Source organism: Giraffa tippelskirchi, chromosome X, assembly GCF_054371585.1.
Source record: "Giraffa tippelskirchi isolate mGirTip1 chromosome X, T2T-mGirTip1v1.2.pri, whole genome shotgun sequence".
In the NCBI taxonomy this organism is placed as follows: domain Eukaryota; kingdom Metazoa; phylum Chordata; class Mammalia; order Artiodactyla; family Giraffidae; genus Giraffa; species Giraffa tippelskirchi.
The window spans coordinates 148,868,091-148,881,645 of record NC_137289.1 but is presented as its reverse complement, the minus strand read 5'-3'; the positions used below and the strand labels follow the sequence as shown (position 1 = coordinate 148,881,645).

The window sequence follows — 13,555 nt, the reverse complement described above, 5'->3', positions numbered from 1 at the left end:
AAGACAGACTGCAAAAAAAAAACTCTTGCTGTTCAGAAGGTAGAAATGAATTGTTACAGACGGAAAAAAGAAAAAAACGAGACATTTTCTTTAGGGAAAAAGACGTTTTACTTGCAAATAAAAAGTGATTCTCCTTTTGCTAATGAAAAAGAAAAAGTAGACACAACAACCAAACTGCCACCGTCCACCTCACTCGCCCTCGGGCAACACCTCCCAGGGCTGTGATCATGGTGAACACACAGCCAAAGAGCTGTCTGTGATTACAGCTGGACACACAGCCAAAGAGCTGTCTGTGATTACAGCAGGAGGGAGGGCTTAGCGGACCCTCAGCATTCTCCTCAAGAGTCCCCACGAATCACATCCGGTTTCTCTAAGATCATGATGTGGGAGAGGCCACGCTCGGACAGACCTGATCGACCGCATGGTGGACAGGATTGACTCGCTGCAGCTTGAATGCGTCCTTAAATGCACACATTAAATTAGACAGACGCTGCCTGAAACTGTTCTCATTAGCAACCTGCCTGGCTTGCCTGTTGATGGGTTGTAGGGGTTATCTAAGTTTCACTGAACTGTTTATTTCTTTAATGAGGTGTGTGTGTGTGTGTGTGTATATTTACCGTTATTCGATTTTTTAATCCCTCCGGTGTTATGGCAGAGGGTATTGCCTTGTTGGATGGCATCAACGACTCGATGGACGTGAGTTTGAGCAAGGTCTGGGAGTTGGTGATGGACAGGGAAGCCTGGCGTGCTGCAGTCCTTGGGGTCGCAAACAGTCAGACACGACTGAGCGAGTGAACTGAACTGATTGCCTCTGTATTGCAAATCGTTCCCATTGGCAGATTCTCTGCTAATTAGCCGGTCATCTTCCAGGGGCACTGTTCAAAGAGGCACATCTCCATTTGAAGGGAAAAAAAGCTCTTCAGGGACTCTTCATCAGAGACTAAGAAAACAAGAGATAATAAAGTAAAAAACAAGAACAAACAAAAAAAACGAGATGTAAACTAGTGCTGAGGCTTTGTCCTGTTCCTGTTTTGCAGGTATTCTGGCTCCAACAGGGTCTTCCTCCCCCCAGCTCTCTGGAAAATTTCACATTCTTGGCACCTCCTCTTCTGACAAGGGTGTCTTGTGTCTTTCAGTCCAGTTGGAGAGCCTGGCAGGCAAACAGCGCAGGCTATTCAGTCCTGGAGCGGCTTTACACATGCATGGCCGAAGCCAAGGCCAAAGCGTCTTCATCGTCCCAGACACGCTGGTTCACAGGCAGCCTGGCGAGTTCAGATGCAGCGATCGAGTCTGCAAAAGGTAGGATCTGGACACGTGTTTCCCATCAGTACGTCCACCCCTGCTCACACCGCTACCTCTCTATTGCCGTTCCGTCATCCAGATGGATGTTTCATAGGAGGATGTGTTCTTTGGTCCATCTGGAGCTCTTCCAGTGGGCCAGCGGTGGCGTCACCCGCCCGGGTGGTCCCTCTGGGTTTTGGCTGGAGCCAGGGCCACTGCCAAGCTTGACACAGACCCTCTTTGCCGACTCCCAGGCTCCGCAGGAGGCCTCCCTGGACTGGCACACCCCCCTACCCCTCCAATTGCAGAAGAAACTCTGGAACTCTGCTGTGATGGCTGGCCAGAGATTTCTGAATAGCTGTTATGCCCTGAGTGATGGTCCATCTTCACAAGAGTTCTTTGAGACTATGGTTAAAGGTGCCAGAGAGATGCCCCTTTCAGTGGCCACGTAGATCAAGGCCATGCAGATGACGCTGATTTGAGGTGTATCGTGGGGACCGGCAACAACCTGGAGTAGAAAAATGTGGGTGCTGAGGCCGAGTGAATTAGGAATAACAGGTGGGTTCTGATCCCTGCATTGGGGAAGATCCCCTGGAGAAGGCATAGGCTACCCACTCCAGTATTCTTGGGCTTCGCTGGTGGCTCAGTGGGTAAAGAATTTGCTTGCAATGTGGGTGACCTGGGTTCGATCCCTGGGTTGGGAAGATCTGCTGGAGAAGGGAAAGGATGCCCACTCCAGTCTTCTGGCCTGGAGAATTCCATGGATTGTATAGTCCGTGGGGTTGCAAAGGGTCGGACACGACTGAGCGACTTTCTGTTTCACGTCCACTTTGCGTCCAGGAGGCAGGTGCTATGCCAGGCACAGGGTTGTCTTCTGGGCCTCGATGCTCAGATAAGAGGAGCCCTGGGGGTCTGCTTTTTAAAAAAATTTTTTTTGGCTGCGTCGTGTAGCATATGGGATCTCAGTTCCCTGACAACAGCTCGAACTCGCATCCCCTGCATTGGAAGCACAGAGTCTCAACCACTGGATGGCCAGGGAATGCCCCCAGAATCCCCCAGGGCTGCTTTTACAAGAACTGAGTGCTCATCCGGCCTCCATTGCCCAAAGTCGAGAAAACAAAAGTCACATCTAAAGTCTGACCCACACTCAGTAGTCTCTCCTTTCCCAGCCTATTTGTGAACGTGAAAGTCACTTAGTCACAGCCCACTCTTTGTGACCCCATGGACTATATAGTCCATGGAATTCTCTGGGCCAGAATAGTGGGGTGGTAGCCTTTCTCTTCTCCAGGGGACCTTCCCAACCCAGGGATGGAACCCAGGTCTCCCACATTGCATGCAGATTCTTTACCAGCTAAGCCACAAGGGAAGCCCATAAATCCTCACTGAGAAATCCTCAGCTAAACTTTGGTGAATGTTATATAGAACCCATGTAGCTGATCCACGCAGAAGCACACTGACTCATGATGTCATCTGCTGTGTTCACGTTTCCCTGAGATGACACCTGTGGTTAGAACTATGGATACAGTGATTTGCTTTTTGTTGAGTTATCTGCATAAGGGATGAAAAATAGCTGCCATGTGGCAAGGACGTCCAGTGCTCAGGCCTAGGTGTACTTCTGCTTCTTTTTTTTTTTTCCTTAATATTTATTCATTCTGCTACACCAGGTCTTAGTTACAGCCCGCGGAGTCTTTGGTCTTCACTGTGGCTTGCGAACTCTTAGTTTGGCATGTAGGGTCTAGTTCCCCGACCAGGGATGGATTCTGGCCCAACTGCATTGGGAGCACGGAGTCTTAGCCACTGGACCACAGAGGACTTCCTTAGTTCTGCCTGTTTGATTCCTGTCAACAAAACCAAAAGAACAAGACGCAGTTCCTAGCCAACATCTGAGTTTTTCATGGCACCGAAATCCATGTGCTATACCTGCTCTGCAAGGCTCAGTGCAGTTTCCTATAAAGAGTCAGGAAGGCAGTACATCAGGCCTTGTGACCTGTAGGGTCCTGGTTTCAACCACTCAACTCTGCTGGGCTAACAAGTAAGCATTCAGAGATCTGTGACATGTAAGCAGATGCGTGCGCCTGTGTTACAATAAAACTTTATTTATAACACTAGGTGGGATTCCATGTATCCCTAATGGATAACCCCATGCTTATCCATTCCCTACATGATATCATAACATTTCTCCAACAAAACACACATTTTTGTTCCCTTTGGATCTGTCCATAATTTCCATCTTTGCATCATGCTGCTATGTGGAGACGGAGAAGGCAATGGCACCCCACTCCAGTATTCTTGCCTGGAGAGTCCCAGAGACGGCGGAGCCTGGTGGGCGGCCGTCTATGGGGTCGCACAGAGTCGGACATGACTGAAGCGACTTAGCAGCAGCAGCAGCAGCAGCAGCTATGTGGAGAGTGGGTCTTACCCCCCAGCCCCCCATTGATGTTCTTTATAAATCCCCAAATATGAAGCTACCTTTAAAAGTTTCTGCTGTCAGCATCCTTCATGGAAAGGTTAGTCTTTTTTCCTTAACTAGAGGATAATTTCTTTACAGTGTTTTGTTGGTTTCTGCTGTACAACAAGCTGAATCAGCCGTCTTATGTCAGAAGTGTATCATCCTATTCCAAATTGCCTCTTAAATAGACTGTGTTGTGGTTTTATTCGGGAAAGGGGGCCTGCAGGTGTGGTTCTGGGAGAGATCAGAGAACTGGAGAGCTCCTGAAAATATGTGTTTATTGCAAACGCAGGGTGAGCTAGTTAGTCATGTCCAGGACTCAGAACAGAAAGAGTCTACTGTTGAAGCAAAGATTCCGACAGGAAAAGATGAAAGAGGTTTTGTGTCTGTAGCAACTGAGAAAGAGAGAAGCCGTCAGTCTTGTCTGCAGCTATCGTGATGGAAAGTATGAGGTACGCAGCTCCTTTTGATGTGAATAAACACAATTTTGTAGATTTCCGTAGTTCAGGGAGGTGTTTGGATCAGCCCGTTTTCTGCTCATAGGTTGTGCATGTGGAGATTCAAGCTTTTGCAGCAGGGTAAACCTCCTCCTCCTCCACAGTGACAGGAAGTGGCCGACAAGGCTCAGTGTGAACCGTGTTTGTCTGTGTATCAGCGTTGTGTCTCCTCCAAGGGCAGGGGAATTGTTCTTCTGCTCGATGATGCTGTAGACAGCTACGATTAAACACGAGGAGACCTCATTCTGCAAATCAGATTTAGATTTGAAATCAGAAAGCCCAGGGAGAACTAGTCCCATTACCATTTGTGTCCAAAGGTGGAATGTCTTACTGGGTTCCTGATTTTTCCTTCAGTTGATCTCTCCTGCTGCTGCTGCTAAGTCGCTTCAGTCGTGTCCAACTCTGTGCGACCCCATAGACGGCAGCCCACCAGGCTCTGCCGTTCCTGGGATTCTCCAGGCACAGGCGTGGGGTGCCATTGCCTTCTCCCTGATCTCTCCTAATTGGTATCAAATAACGTTGTTATTTCTTTCAGTCTATTCATTTTGCTTAACGCCCACTGCTGAGAACCAAGTGCTCTCTGTGGCAGCGGTAGGTAACCTTTTTGACATCAAGGACTGGTTATGTGGAAGACTGTTTTTTCACAGGCCGAGGAGAGGAAGATGGTTTTGGGGTGGTTGAAGCACATTGCATTTATTGTGCATTTTATCTGTATTATCATCACATCAGCTCCACCTCAGATCATCAGGCATTAGATCTCGGAGGCTGGGGACCCCTGCTCTATGGCCTACAAACACCTGTTCGTTAAATTCAGTTGGGCCGCAGTGACTCTCGCTGCTGTTGTTCAGTCACTTAAGTTGTGTCCAACGCTTTGCAACCCCATGGACAGCAGCTCACCAGGTTCCTCTGTCCTTCACCATCTCCCGGAGTTTGTTCAAACTCATGTCCATTGAGTCAGTGATGCCATCCAGCCATCTTATCTTCTGTCCCCCGCTTCTCCTCCCCTGGATATGCCATGAATTACCATTAGGCACGGGACCCTGACACCTCTTGCTTTGGTTTTTGACGCCGAAAGCTCGGCCTCTGAGTGCCGGTGCCAAATCAAATCGTAGAGACAAGAGTTGTGGGTGAAGTGGAGGAGAAGAGCTTTATTGCTTTGTCAAGTAAAGGGGGTACACAATGAGCTCCTGCCCTCAAAACTGTGGTGTCCCAACCCGGAGGGTTTGGTGAGGAGTTTGACAGCAGTGGTTCAAACACAAGCATACACACAAGGGTGGGGTTGCTGATAAGGTTGGAGTGTCTTGCGCCTCTGTTAGTCAGTTCAGTTCAGTTCAGTCGCTCAGTCGTCTCCGACTCTTTGTGACCCCGTGGACTGCAGCACGCCAGGCCTCCCTGTCCATCACAAACTCCCAGAGCTTGCTCAGACTCATATCCATTGAGTCGGTGATGTCATCCAACCATCTCATCCTCTGTCGTCCCCTTCTCCTCCCGCCTTCCATGTTTCCCAGCATCAGGGTCTTTTCCAGTGAGTCGGTTCTTTGCATCAGGTGGCCAAAGGATTGGAGTTTTAGCTTCAGCATCAGTCCTTCCAATGAATATTCAGGACTGATTTCCTTTAGGGTGGACTGGTTGGATCTCCTTGCAGTCCAAGGGACTCTCACGAGTCTTCTCCAACACCATAGTTGAAAAGCATCAATTCTTCGGTGCTCAGCTTTCTTTATGGTCCAACTCTCACATCCATACATGACCACTGGAAAAAACCATAGCTTTGACTAGACAGACCTTTGTTGGACCTTTCTTGAGCTTGTGTGCCTTTCTTTAATCTGACCTCAAGCAGTCTCCTGATCTTGTGTGAACAGTGCTTCATCTTCCATTTGTCCAGTTCAGCTCTGTAAAGAGCTCAGAGATACTGTTGTGTCTTAAGGACCCTGCCCCAAGGTCCTGTTTGTTTCCTGGTGGCTCCTTGCTGGTCTCCGAATCTCCTCCCTTCCCTGACTTGCAACTGTTTGAATCTGCCCATTGGAACTCAGGGAAATTCTTGGAGGCTGATCAGAAAGAGTCCCCAGGGTCCTTCTCGGGTTCATTGCCATCCTGTGCCATTTCTCATTTAGTAAACATTTTAGAGCACTTACTTATCATCAAGTCAAAGTGAAAGTCGCTCAGTCCTGTCTGATTCTGCGACCCCATGGACTGTACAGTCTGTGGAATTCTCCAGGCCAGAATCCTGGAATGGGTAGGCTATTCCTTCTCCAGGGGATCTTCCCAACCCAGGGATAGAGCCCAGATCTCCCAAGTTGCAGGAGGACTCTTTACCAGTTGAACCACCAGGGAAGCCCAAGAATCCTGGAGTGGGTAGACTTTCCCTTCTCTGGGGGATCTTCCCGACCCCGGGATCGAACCCAGGTCTCCCACATTGCAGGCAGATTCTTTACCAGCTGAGCCACCAGGGAAACCCATTCATCATCAAAGATCATATTAAATATTTTTAACCAATAAACCATAAGAGTATCTAAAGTATTCAAATTTTCTTTAGCCATTAAGATAAAATTCATTGAAAAAGTTTTCCATGAAAATGAAAGATTGTAAAAAGATGTGAGCTTGTACATTCAGGTCTGATTCTCTGTTGAGAAAGTACGACCCCTAAGGTTCATTTCTGTTCTGTTTTCCTTTTACCAGCCTCCGGGCGAAAAATACAATGGGTTCAACAAAGCCCAGCGTAATGCTAAATGAATTTCATGTTTTGGGAATCTTAGTCTGAAAGAGAAATTTAAGCGGAACCTTTGAGGGTAAAACACTTCGACTCTGATAAACCAAAAGCAGCTGATGAACCGTCATGATAGAAGAGACAATTTGAAATTCTGTCAAAGTCAATGAATTTCTGTATAGAAATTCTCACATAGCACGTTTCAAGTGCTCCGGGGGTAAAAAGTCAGCATCCTTGCTAGAAAAAGCAATGATGTCCATCTACACATAGCCATCAGAACTTCCAGGCGGGGAAAAAAAAACACTTAAAAAGCGTTTTCCTGCTTAAACATGAAGCTTATTCTTAAGAACTTGGAGGTATTTCCTAGAAATGATTTCTCTCTGAAACCTTTGTGAATTATTACCAAGATCAAAAGCCGATGTGACCCCTTCTCTCTTTACATAAGAGAAGACATTCATTATTGTTAAAGCAGTATTTTTTAAAAAAAAAATAGAATATAGGGAACAGACGTGTTAATAATAGGCACTTTTTCAAATTTTTTTTTTTTTTACAGTCTTATGAGTAAAGTAAAGTTTCTAGATCTTTTTAGGTAGTAGAAGGGCACAATATCAACTTTTTTTTTTTTTTTTTTTTTTTACTGAAATGTCTCAGAACCTTCTTCCTTCCTTTGTTTTTTACCATTATCAAAACTCTATCAAAGATGTTTAAACAGCTAAAACTAAAAGATTAAAGGAAACAGAAAAAATAGCAAATTGATCTTTCACAGCAATACGTATAAATGAGTCCTCACCACAAGAAAAATAATTTGTAACTATGTGCTGATTAATATTAATTAGACTTATGGTGGTGATCTTTTTTTGCAATATGTACAAATAGCAAATCATGTTGTGCACCTGAAATGAATATAATGTCATATTTCAACTAAAATTAAATATAAATGAGATAAATTTATCTGCCCATTAAAAACAAAAGATTATCACACTTAAATACACACACACACACAACTTAGAAAGATTATAGCGAGTAGAAATTGTAACCACCATCATATTCCATCACCAACAATAAAATGGGAAATCAAAGACAAAAAATATTATAGAAAGTAAAAAAAAAAAACACTCTGAAAATTTTAAGTAAAATATATTACAATCCATGTCTTAACTGTTGAGTGAAAGAAAAAACAAAAACCCAAAATGCAGAATTTATCTAGAAAAAATTAGTTGTAGCTAGGTGCCACATGCCCAGAAGAAATTAAGTGATTTTTAATAAATAAAGAATAGGAAAAAAAATGTGAGGAATATTCAGCTGAAGTTGTTAGAAAAAGTAATTAAAGATAAAACTACTGCATTCCCTCAGATTTTCTATGAACCTTAACTCTGAAAGCACCATGTGAATTAAAAATTTAAAACTAGTAATGAAAAGAACAAAAATGAAATCGAACATTAGAAAACAAACAATAAAACCTAAATCCACTGACTTGATGAAAATGAGTAAAATCAAATCAGTAGATGATAAAATTTAAAAGTTGGTGATACCACAGATCCAAAATTTGCAATAAAATTTTATGGTTGGACTTACAGTGATCCACTCCAGTATTTTTGGGCTTCCCTGGTGGCTCAGCTGGTAAAGAATCTGCCTGCAGTACAGGAGACCTGGGTCGATCCCTGGGTTGGGAAGATCCCCTGGAGAAGGGAAAGGCTCCCCCCTCCAGTCTTCTGACCTGGAGAATCCCATGGTCTGTATAGTCCATGGGGTTGCAAAGAGTTGGACACGACTGAGCGACTTTCACATACAATCAAAAAAAAAAAACATGAAGCCACAACATTTAAGGAAGCTTTTCCTGGACATTAAGACCCCTGAAACACCATGACTGGACAGCCTTTGACAGGAAAGGAAATGAATATATTGAGGGAGAAAGCGGTTTATAAAAGGTCTCACTCTCAGCCTCTTCTCTTGCCTCCATTCAACCCAGCCCACCCATTGTGAATATGACTTTTATTAGTTTCTTTCCGTAAATGTCAACAGGCACTAGGTCTCTATGTCCACATCCACATGAAAAGATGTGATGCTTTTGTTTTGTACAGACACATAGTATTTCACTGTGTAGCTTATTAGAGTTTGCTCAGCAAGTCCTGTTTAATGGAACTTATTTCCAGTCATTTGCAAATTGCAGATGTGGCCTGGATTGTAGCCATTGGATGAAATATGGCAAATCAGACATTGATGAGAGCTAGTTTGAAAAGTAACATCTGTTTTCCGGGGTCTCTAGTTAGGTGTGAGGAACTTCTCAGGTGGGGCTGGTGGTAAAGAAACCGCTTGCCAGTGTAGGAGACAGAAGAGATGTAGGTTCGATCCCTGGGTCGGGAAGATCCCCTGGAGGAGGGCATGGCAACCCTCTCTAGTATTCTTGCCCGGAGCCTGGTAGAATATATCCCGCGGGGTCGCAAAGAGTAGGACGCAGCTGAAGCTTCTTGTCACGCAAGCACACAGGTTAGGTGTGGGAGCGCTGTATTGTCTATCAGCAGCTTTGGATTTTAAACCCGTGTTTAAAGTTTCTTCTTCCGTTCATGAGTACGAGCGCTCACTTCCAACTTTTCAGCATGTGTCATTTCTACCCCCGAAACTGCAGAAATAGCCGTCGAATATAAACACAAATAAAGCTATGCTAATCCATCAGTGTTTGACAGTGAGTTTGTTATTAATTAATGCCTTTGATGATTTTTAAATCCTTGCCAGCTGTTTAGAAATGATTGAGGCTGTGAGGCCTGTAACAGTGTTTCAGTTCCTAAGCAAACCAAGAATCTTAACTGCTGGCGTGTAAATTTCTCCCACTGTTATTTTTAGACACCTATATCCTAAAGCAAATTAGCACATGTAGAACCATCTCAATCCACTTTAGAAACAGGAAATGTCTATAGTCCACACTTTCCATTGAAGTCTTAAGTTACTAACTTGAACTCAAGTGCGACTTTGAATTTCTTGAGATCTGGGCCAGATGAAGCATCCTTATATGTATTTAATCCCAGGGGTTTCCCACTGAAAACACCAGTGTGGGTGTACCTGTCGTCTGCAGTTGATGTCATTCAGGTCAAGCCTGTTCCATCGTGATCAGTGTATGCCTTTATCCTATATCCTTATCCTTATCCTATATTGGTTATTGCTTATTCAGTATTTGAAGCCACTTCGACTGTTAGAGCTCATGTTTTTTGCCTGTGTTCTCATATAAACCTTGCAAACTGGGCCAGGTACACCCTCTGAGCCCAGAATAAATACAGATCTGGCAGTTTACATTCCCCCAAGGACTGAGACAGAAAATCCTTTTGTGAACTCAGTGACTCATCAGAGAGGGCAGTTTTTTACACAGCGATGTCCATTTAGACCAAATGGAGGAAGTTTAGCACCCCAAACGTGTCACTTAGTGGCTCCCATAAAACTGACTTCTGAGATACAAATCTGTTCATACCGGTTGTTAAGCCCAGGCGGTAACATCATTGGAATTAGGGAAAGTCAGACTCTGACAAAGAAAGCTCTCCAGCTTGAGTGTTATTCAAAACAAATGGTGCGGGTCAGCGGGAAGCTTTCTCAGGGACTGTTTTTCCCTGTGCCAACCCCCTAGAAGAGCCAAATTCCCTCCGCCTCCCCCAACACAAGCAAGCTTTAGCTGACATTTATACTCATTCTACCATCGTGAATCTTCTTTTCAAAATAAGTATCAGATTTAAATGATGGATATCCTAATTCTTTTGTCATTGCCCCTAAATGTTCATCACCAGTAAGTGCAGAAAGTCTACTCACTTCAAAAGCTTTTCTCATCACAGGGCAAACCGGGCAGTATGCCATCTCACCATTATACATCAGCTCTAGAGATGTCCCAGGAGCAGAGGAAATGTGCACCCTAGACAGAATCTTTCATTCTCCGTTGTCTCTGTGATTTTGGGAAAGGACCCGAAAGTTAAAGAAAAGCAGAAATAGCAATGCGTAATGTATCAATATGTGTATAACACTGCACGTCTCCATCATCAGGAATTATTAATACCTCCTGTCAGTCATTACCTTCTGGTATTTGTGGGTCATATGCGGCACAAAGTGGATGAAGCCAGACGGACGTGGTGATGTTCAGGGCCGAGCCGTCCCCTTCCCCGGGTCATTGAGTCCGGGCAGGTGGTCAGACCCTGTGAACCTTGAGTTCCTCAGGTGCACAGGGGAGACTTGTGCAGTTCAAAAATCAACATCACGCATCAGGCCTTGAACAAAGTTCAGACGCCACCCGCATGCTTTCTGTTTGGGCTCGGCTCTCTTGACTGCCCGAAAAATACATCATTATTTCTCTTCTTGGTGCCCTTTGATTTATGATTTCTGACTCACGTCTTTTTTTTTTTTGAAATGTATTTGGAGCAACATTTAAGACACATGGCAGAGTGTGTGTGTGTGTGTGTGTGTGTGTGTGTGAGACTTGCTAAGTCGTGTCCAACTCTTGCGACCTCATGGACTGTAGCCCTCCAGGCTCCTCTGTGCATGGGATTCTCCAGGCAAGAATACTGGGGTGGGTTGCCATGCCCTCCTCCAGGATATCTTCCCCACCCAGGGATTGAACTGGGGTCCCCTGCACTGCAGACAGATTCTTTACTGTCCGAGCCGCCAGGGAAACCCACCTGGCAGTATGTGACCCTGTAAAAGAATTTGCATAAAACCTCCACAGCAGTGAGAGGAGCACTGATGGAGAAATATAAGAGAAAGGGGAGTTACTTGAGGGCAGCTGAAGAGCTGAACTGCACCCTCCAGGACGGATGGCAAGCAGAGAGACCCCAGGACATGAAGGTGATTGTTTTCTGATGAGATGGTGGTGCCCACTGTACCCCCGGCAGACACCAGTGTAGTCCTGAGTCCGAGTGGTATTGATGACACACGCTGTCTTTGGAAACAATTGATTCCTTAGTTTTTGGTTGTGCTGGGTCTTGGTTGCTGTGCACAGACATCCTCTAGTTGTGGTGAGCAGGGGGCTGCTCTCTACTTGTGGTGCTTGGGCTTCTCGTTGCGGTGGCTTCTCTTGTTGCAGAGCACGGGCTCTAGGCACACAGGCTTCAGGAGTTGTGGTTCACGGGCTTCAGTTGCTCCACGGCATGTTCAGTCTTCCCGGGCCAGGGATCGAACCGCTGTCCCCTGCACTGGCAGGCGGATTCCTGTTCACTCTACCACCAGGGCAGCCTGGCACATACCGTTGTGTAAACTGTGAAGACAGGGTTGTCAATCGTAGCTTTTGCAGGGAAAAAAAAGCAGTATAGGAACTTCCTCGGTGGTCCAGTGGTTAAAACTTCGCCTTCCAGTCCAGTGGGAGCAGGTTTGATCCCTGGTTGGGGACCTAAGATCCCACATACCTTGTGGCGAAAAACCCCCAAACGTAAAACAGAAGCAATACTGTAACAGCTTCAATACTTTAAAAATCGTCCATATCAAAAAAATCCTACAAAAAGAATGACATCCCTTATTTATTGTAACAATGACATCCCTTGTATGTGGAATCTAAAGTGAAATTATACAAATGAACTTACAAAACAGAAAGAGACTCTCAGACTTAGAGAATGAACTTGTGGTTGTTAGGGGGATTGATGGGGAGAGGGATTGTTAGGGAGTTTGGGATGGACATGGACACACTGCTGTATTTAACATGGAAAACCAGCAAGGGCCTGCTGGACAGCACAGGGAACTCTGCTCAATACTCTGTAATAACCTTATGGTTCCCCGGGGGCAAGGATGGGGGAAGGGATAGTTCAGGAGTTTGGGATGGACACACTGCTGTATTTAACATGGAGAACCAACAAGGACCTGCTGGACAGCACAGGGACCTCTGCTCAATGTCACGTGGCAGCCTGGATGGGAGGGGAGTTGGGGGGAGAATGGATACAGGTACATGTATGGCTGAGACCCTTCGCTGTCCACCTGAAACTATGTCAAGGTATTCCACAATACGAAATAAAAAAGTGGTTTAAAAAAAAAAATTTGTAAAGTGTAACTCTGACTCCCATTGGCCCTTGAGACAGAAGGTCTTGATGTTGTGGGAGCTCAGTGGTGGCTCAGGTTCTAAGAAGGTGCCACTCTGCCCACACGCAGTGTTACTCTTCTCCTTTCCTAACGTCTTCTCCCTGCCCTGGTGGAGCCGCACCCGACCTGGGCAGCCTTGACTGTCCAGCAGAAAGGGGTTTACACCCTTGAAACAACCCTCAGGTGTAAAGCAACCCTCAGTGGAATAATTCTCAGTTTTCTGAGTCTCCAGTTGCAAGATCCCAGTGGATAGAACCTTCTCTGCTTCTTCTCCTTTCTCTGTTGGTGGTTCTCCCTTCCTCAGCAAGGCTTCCCAATATCCTTTTGCAAAGAAACTACCTACCCTTAAGTCTTAGACTCCATGTCTCCTCTGGGAGAATGCAAACCAAGACATTTCATTAAACGTCACAGCACAGCGATAAACCGCACCTTTGTGAAGGGCTTTCTGTGAGGAGATGATGTAACCAGTATAGGGCAATCCACAGCAGCTGTGTCGTGAGCCCCTCTGTTGCAAGAAGACGGTTTAGACCATCTTGGGTCAGGAAGGGATGGTGTGTACAGTCTTCCTGCACGATGGGCTTTAATCAG

At 45.5% G+C, this 13,555-nt stretch overlaps 1 long non-coding RNA gene across 5 annotated transcripts in view; it reads left to right on the top strand.

The window, feature by feature from the left end:
- The window catches only part of LOC145536928 (uncharacterized), a 453,923-nt gene that overhangs the window by 261,641 nt on the left and 178,727 nt on the right, over nucleotides 1-13,555 (top strand). For all 5 annotated transcript variants that reach the window (XR_014076087.1, XR_014076086.1, XR_014076085.1 and 2 more), the window contains one exon: nucleotides 1,137-1,299. This is a non-coding gene — a long non-coding RNA (uncharacterized LOC145536928). The remainder of the gene's footprint in view (nucleotides 1-1,136; nucleotides 1,300-13,555) is intronic.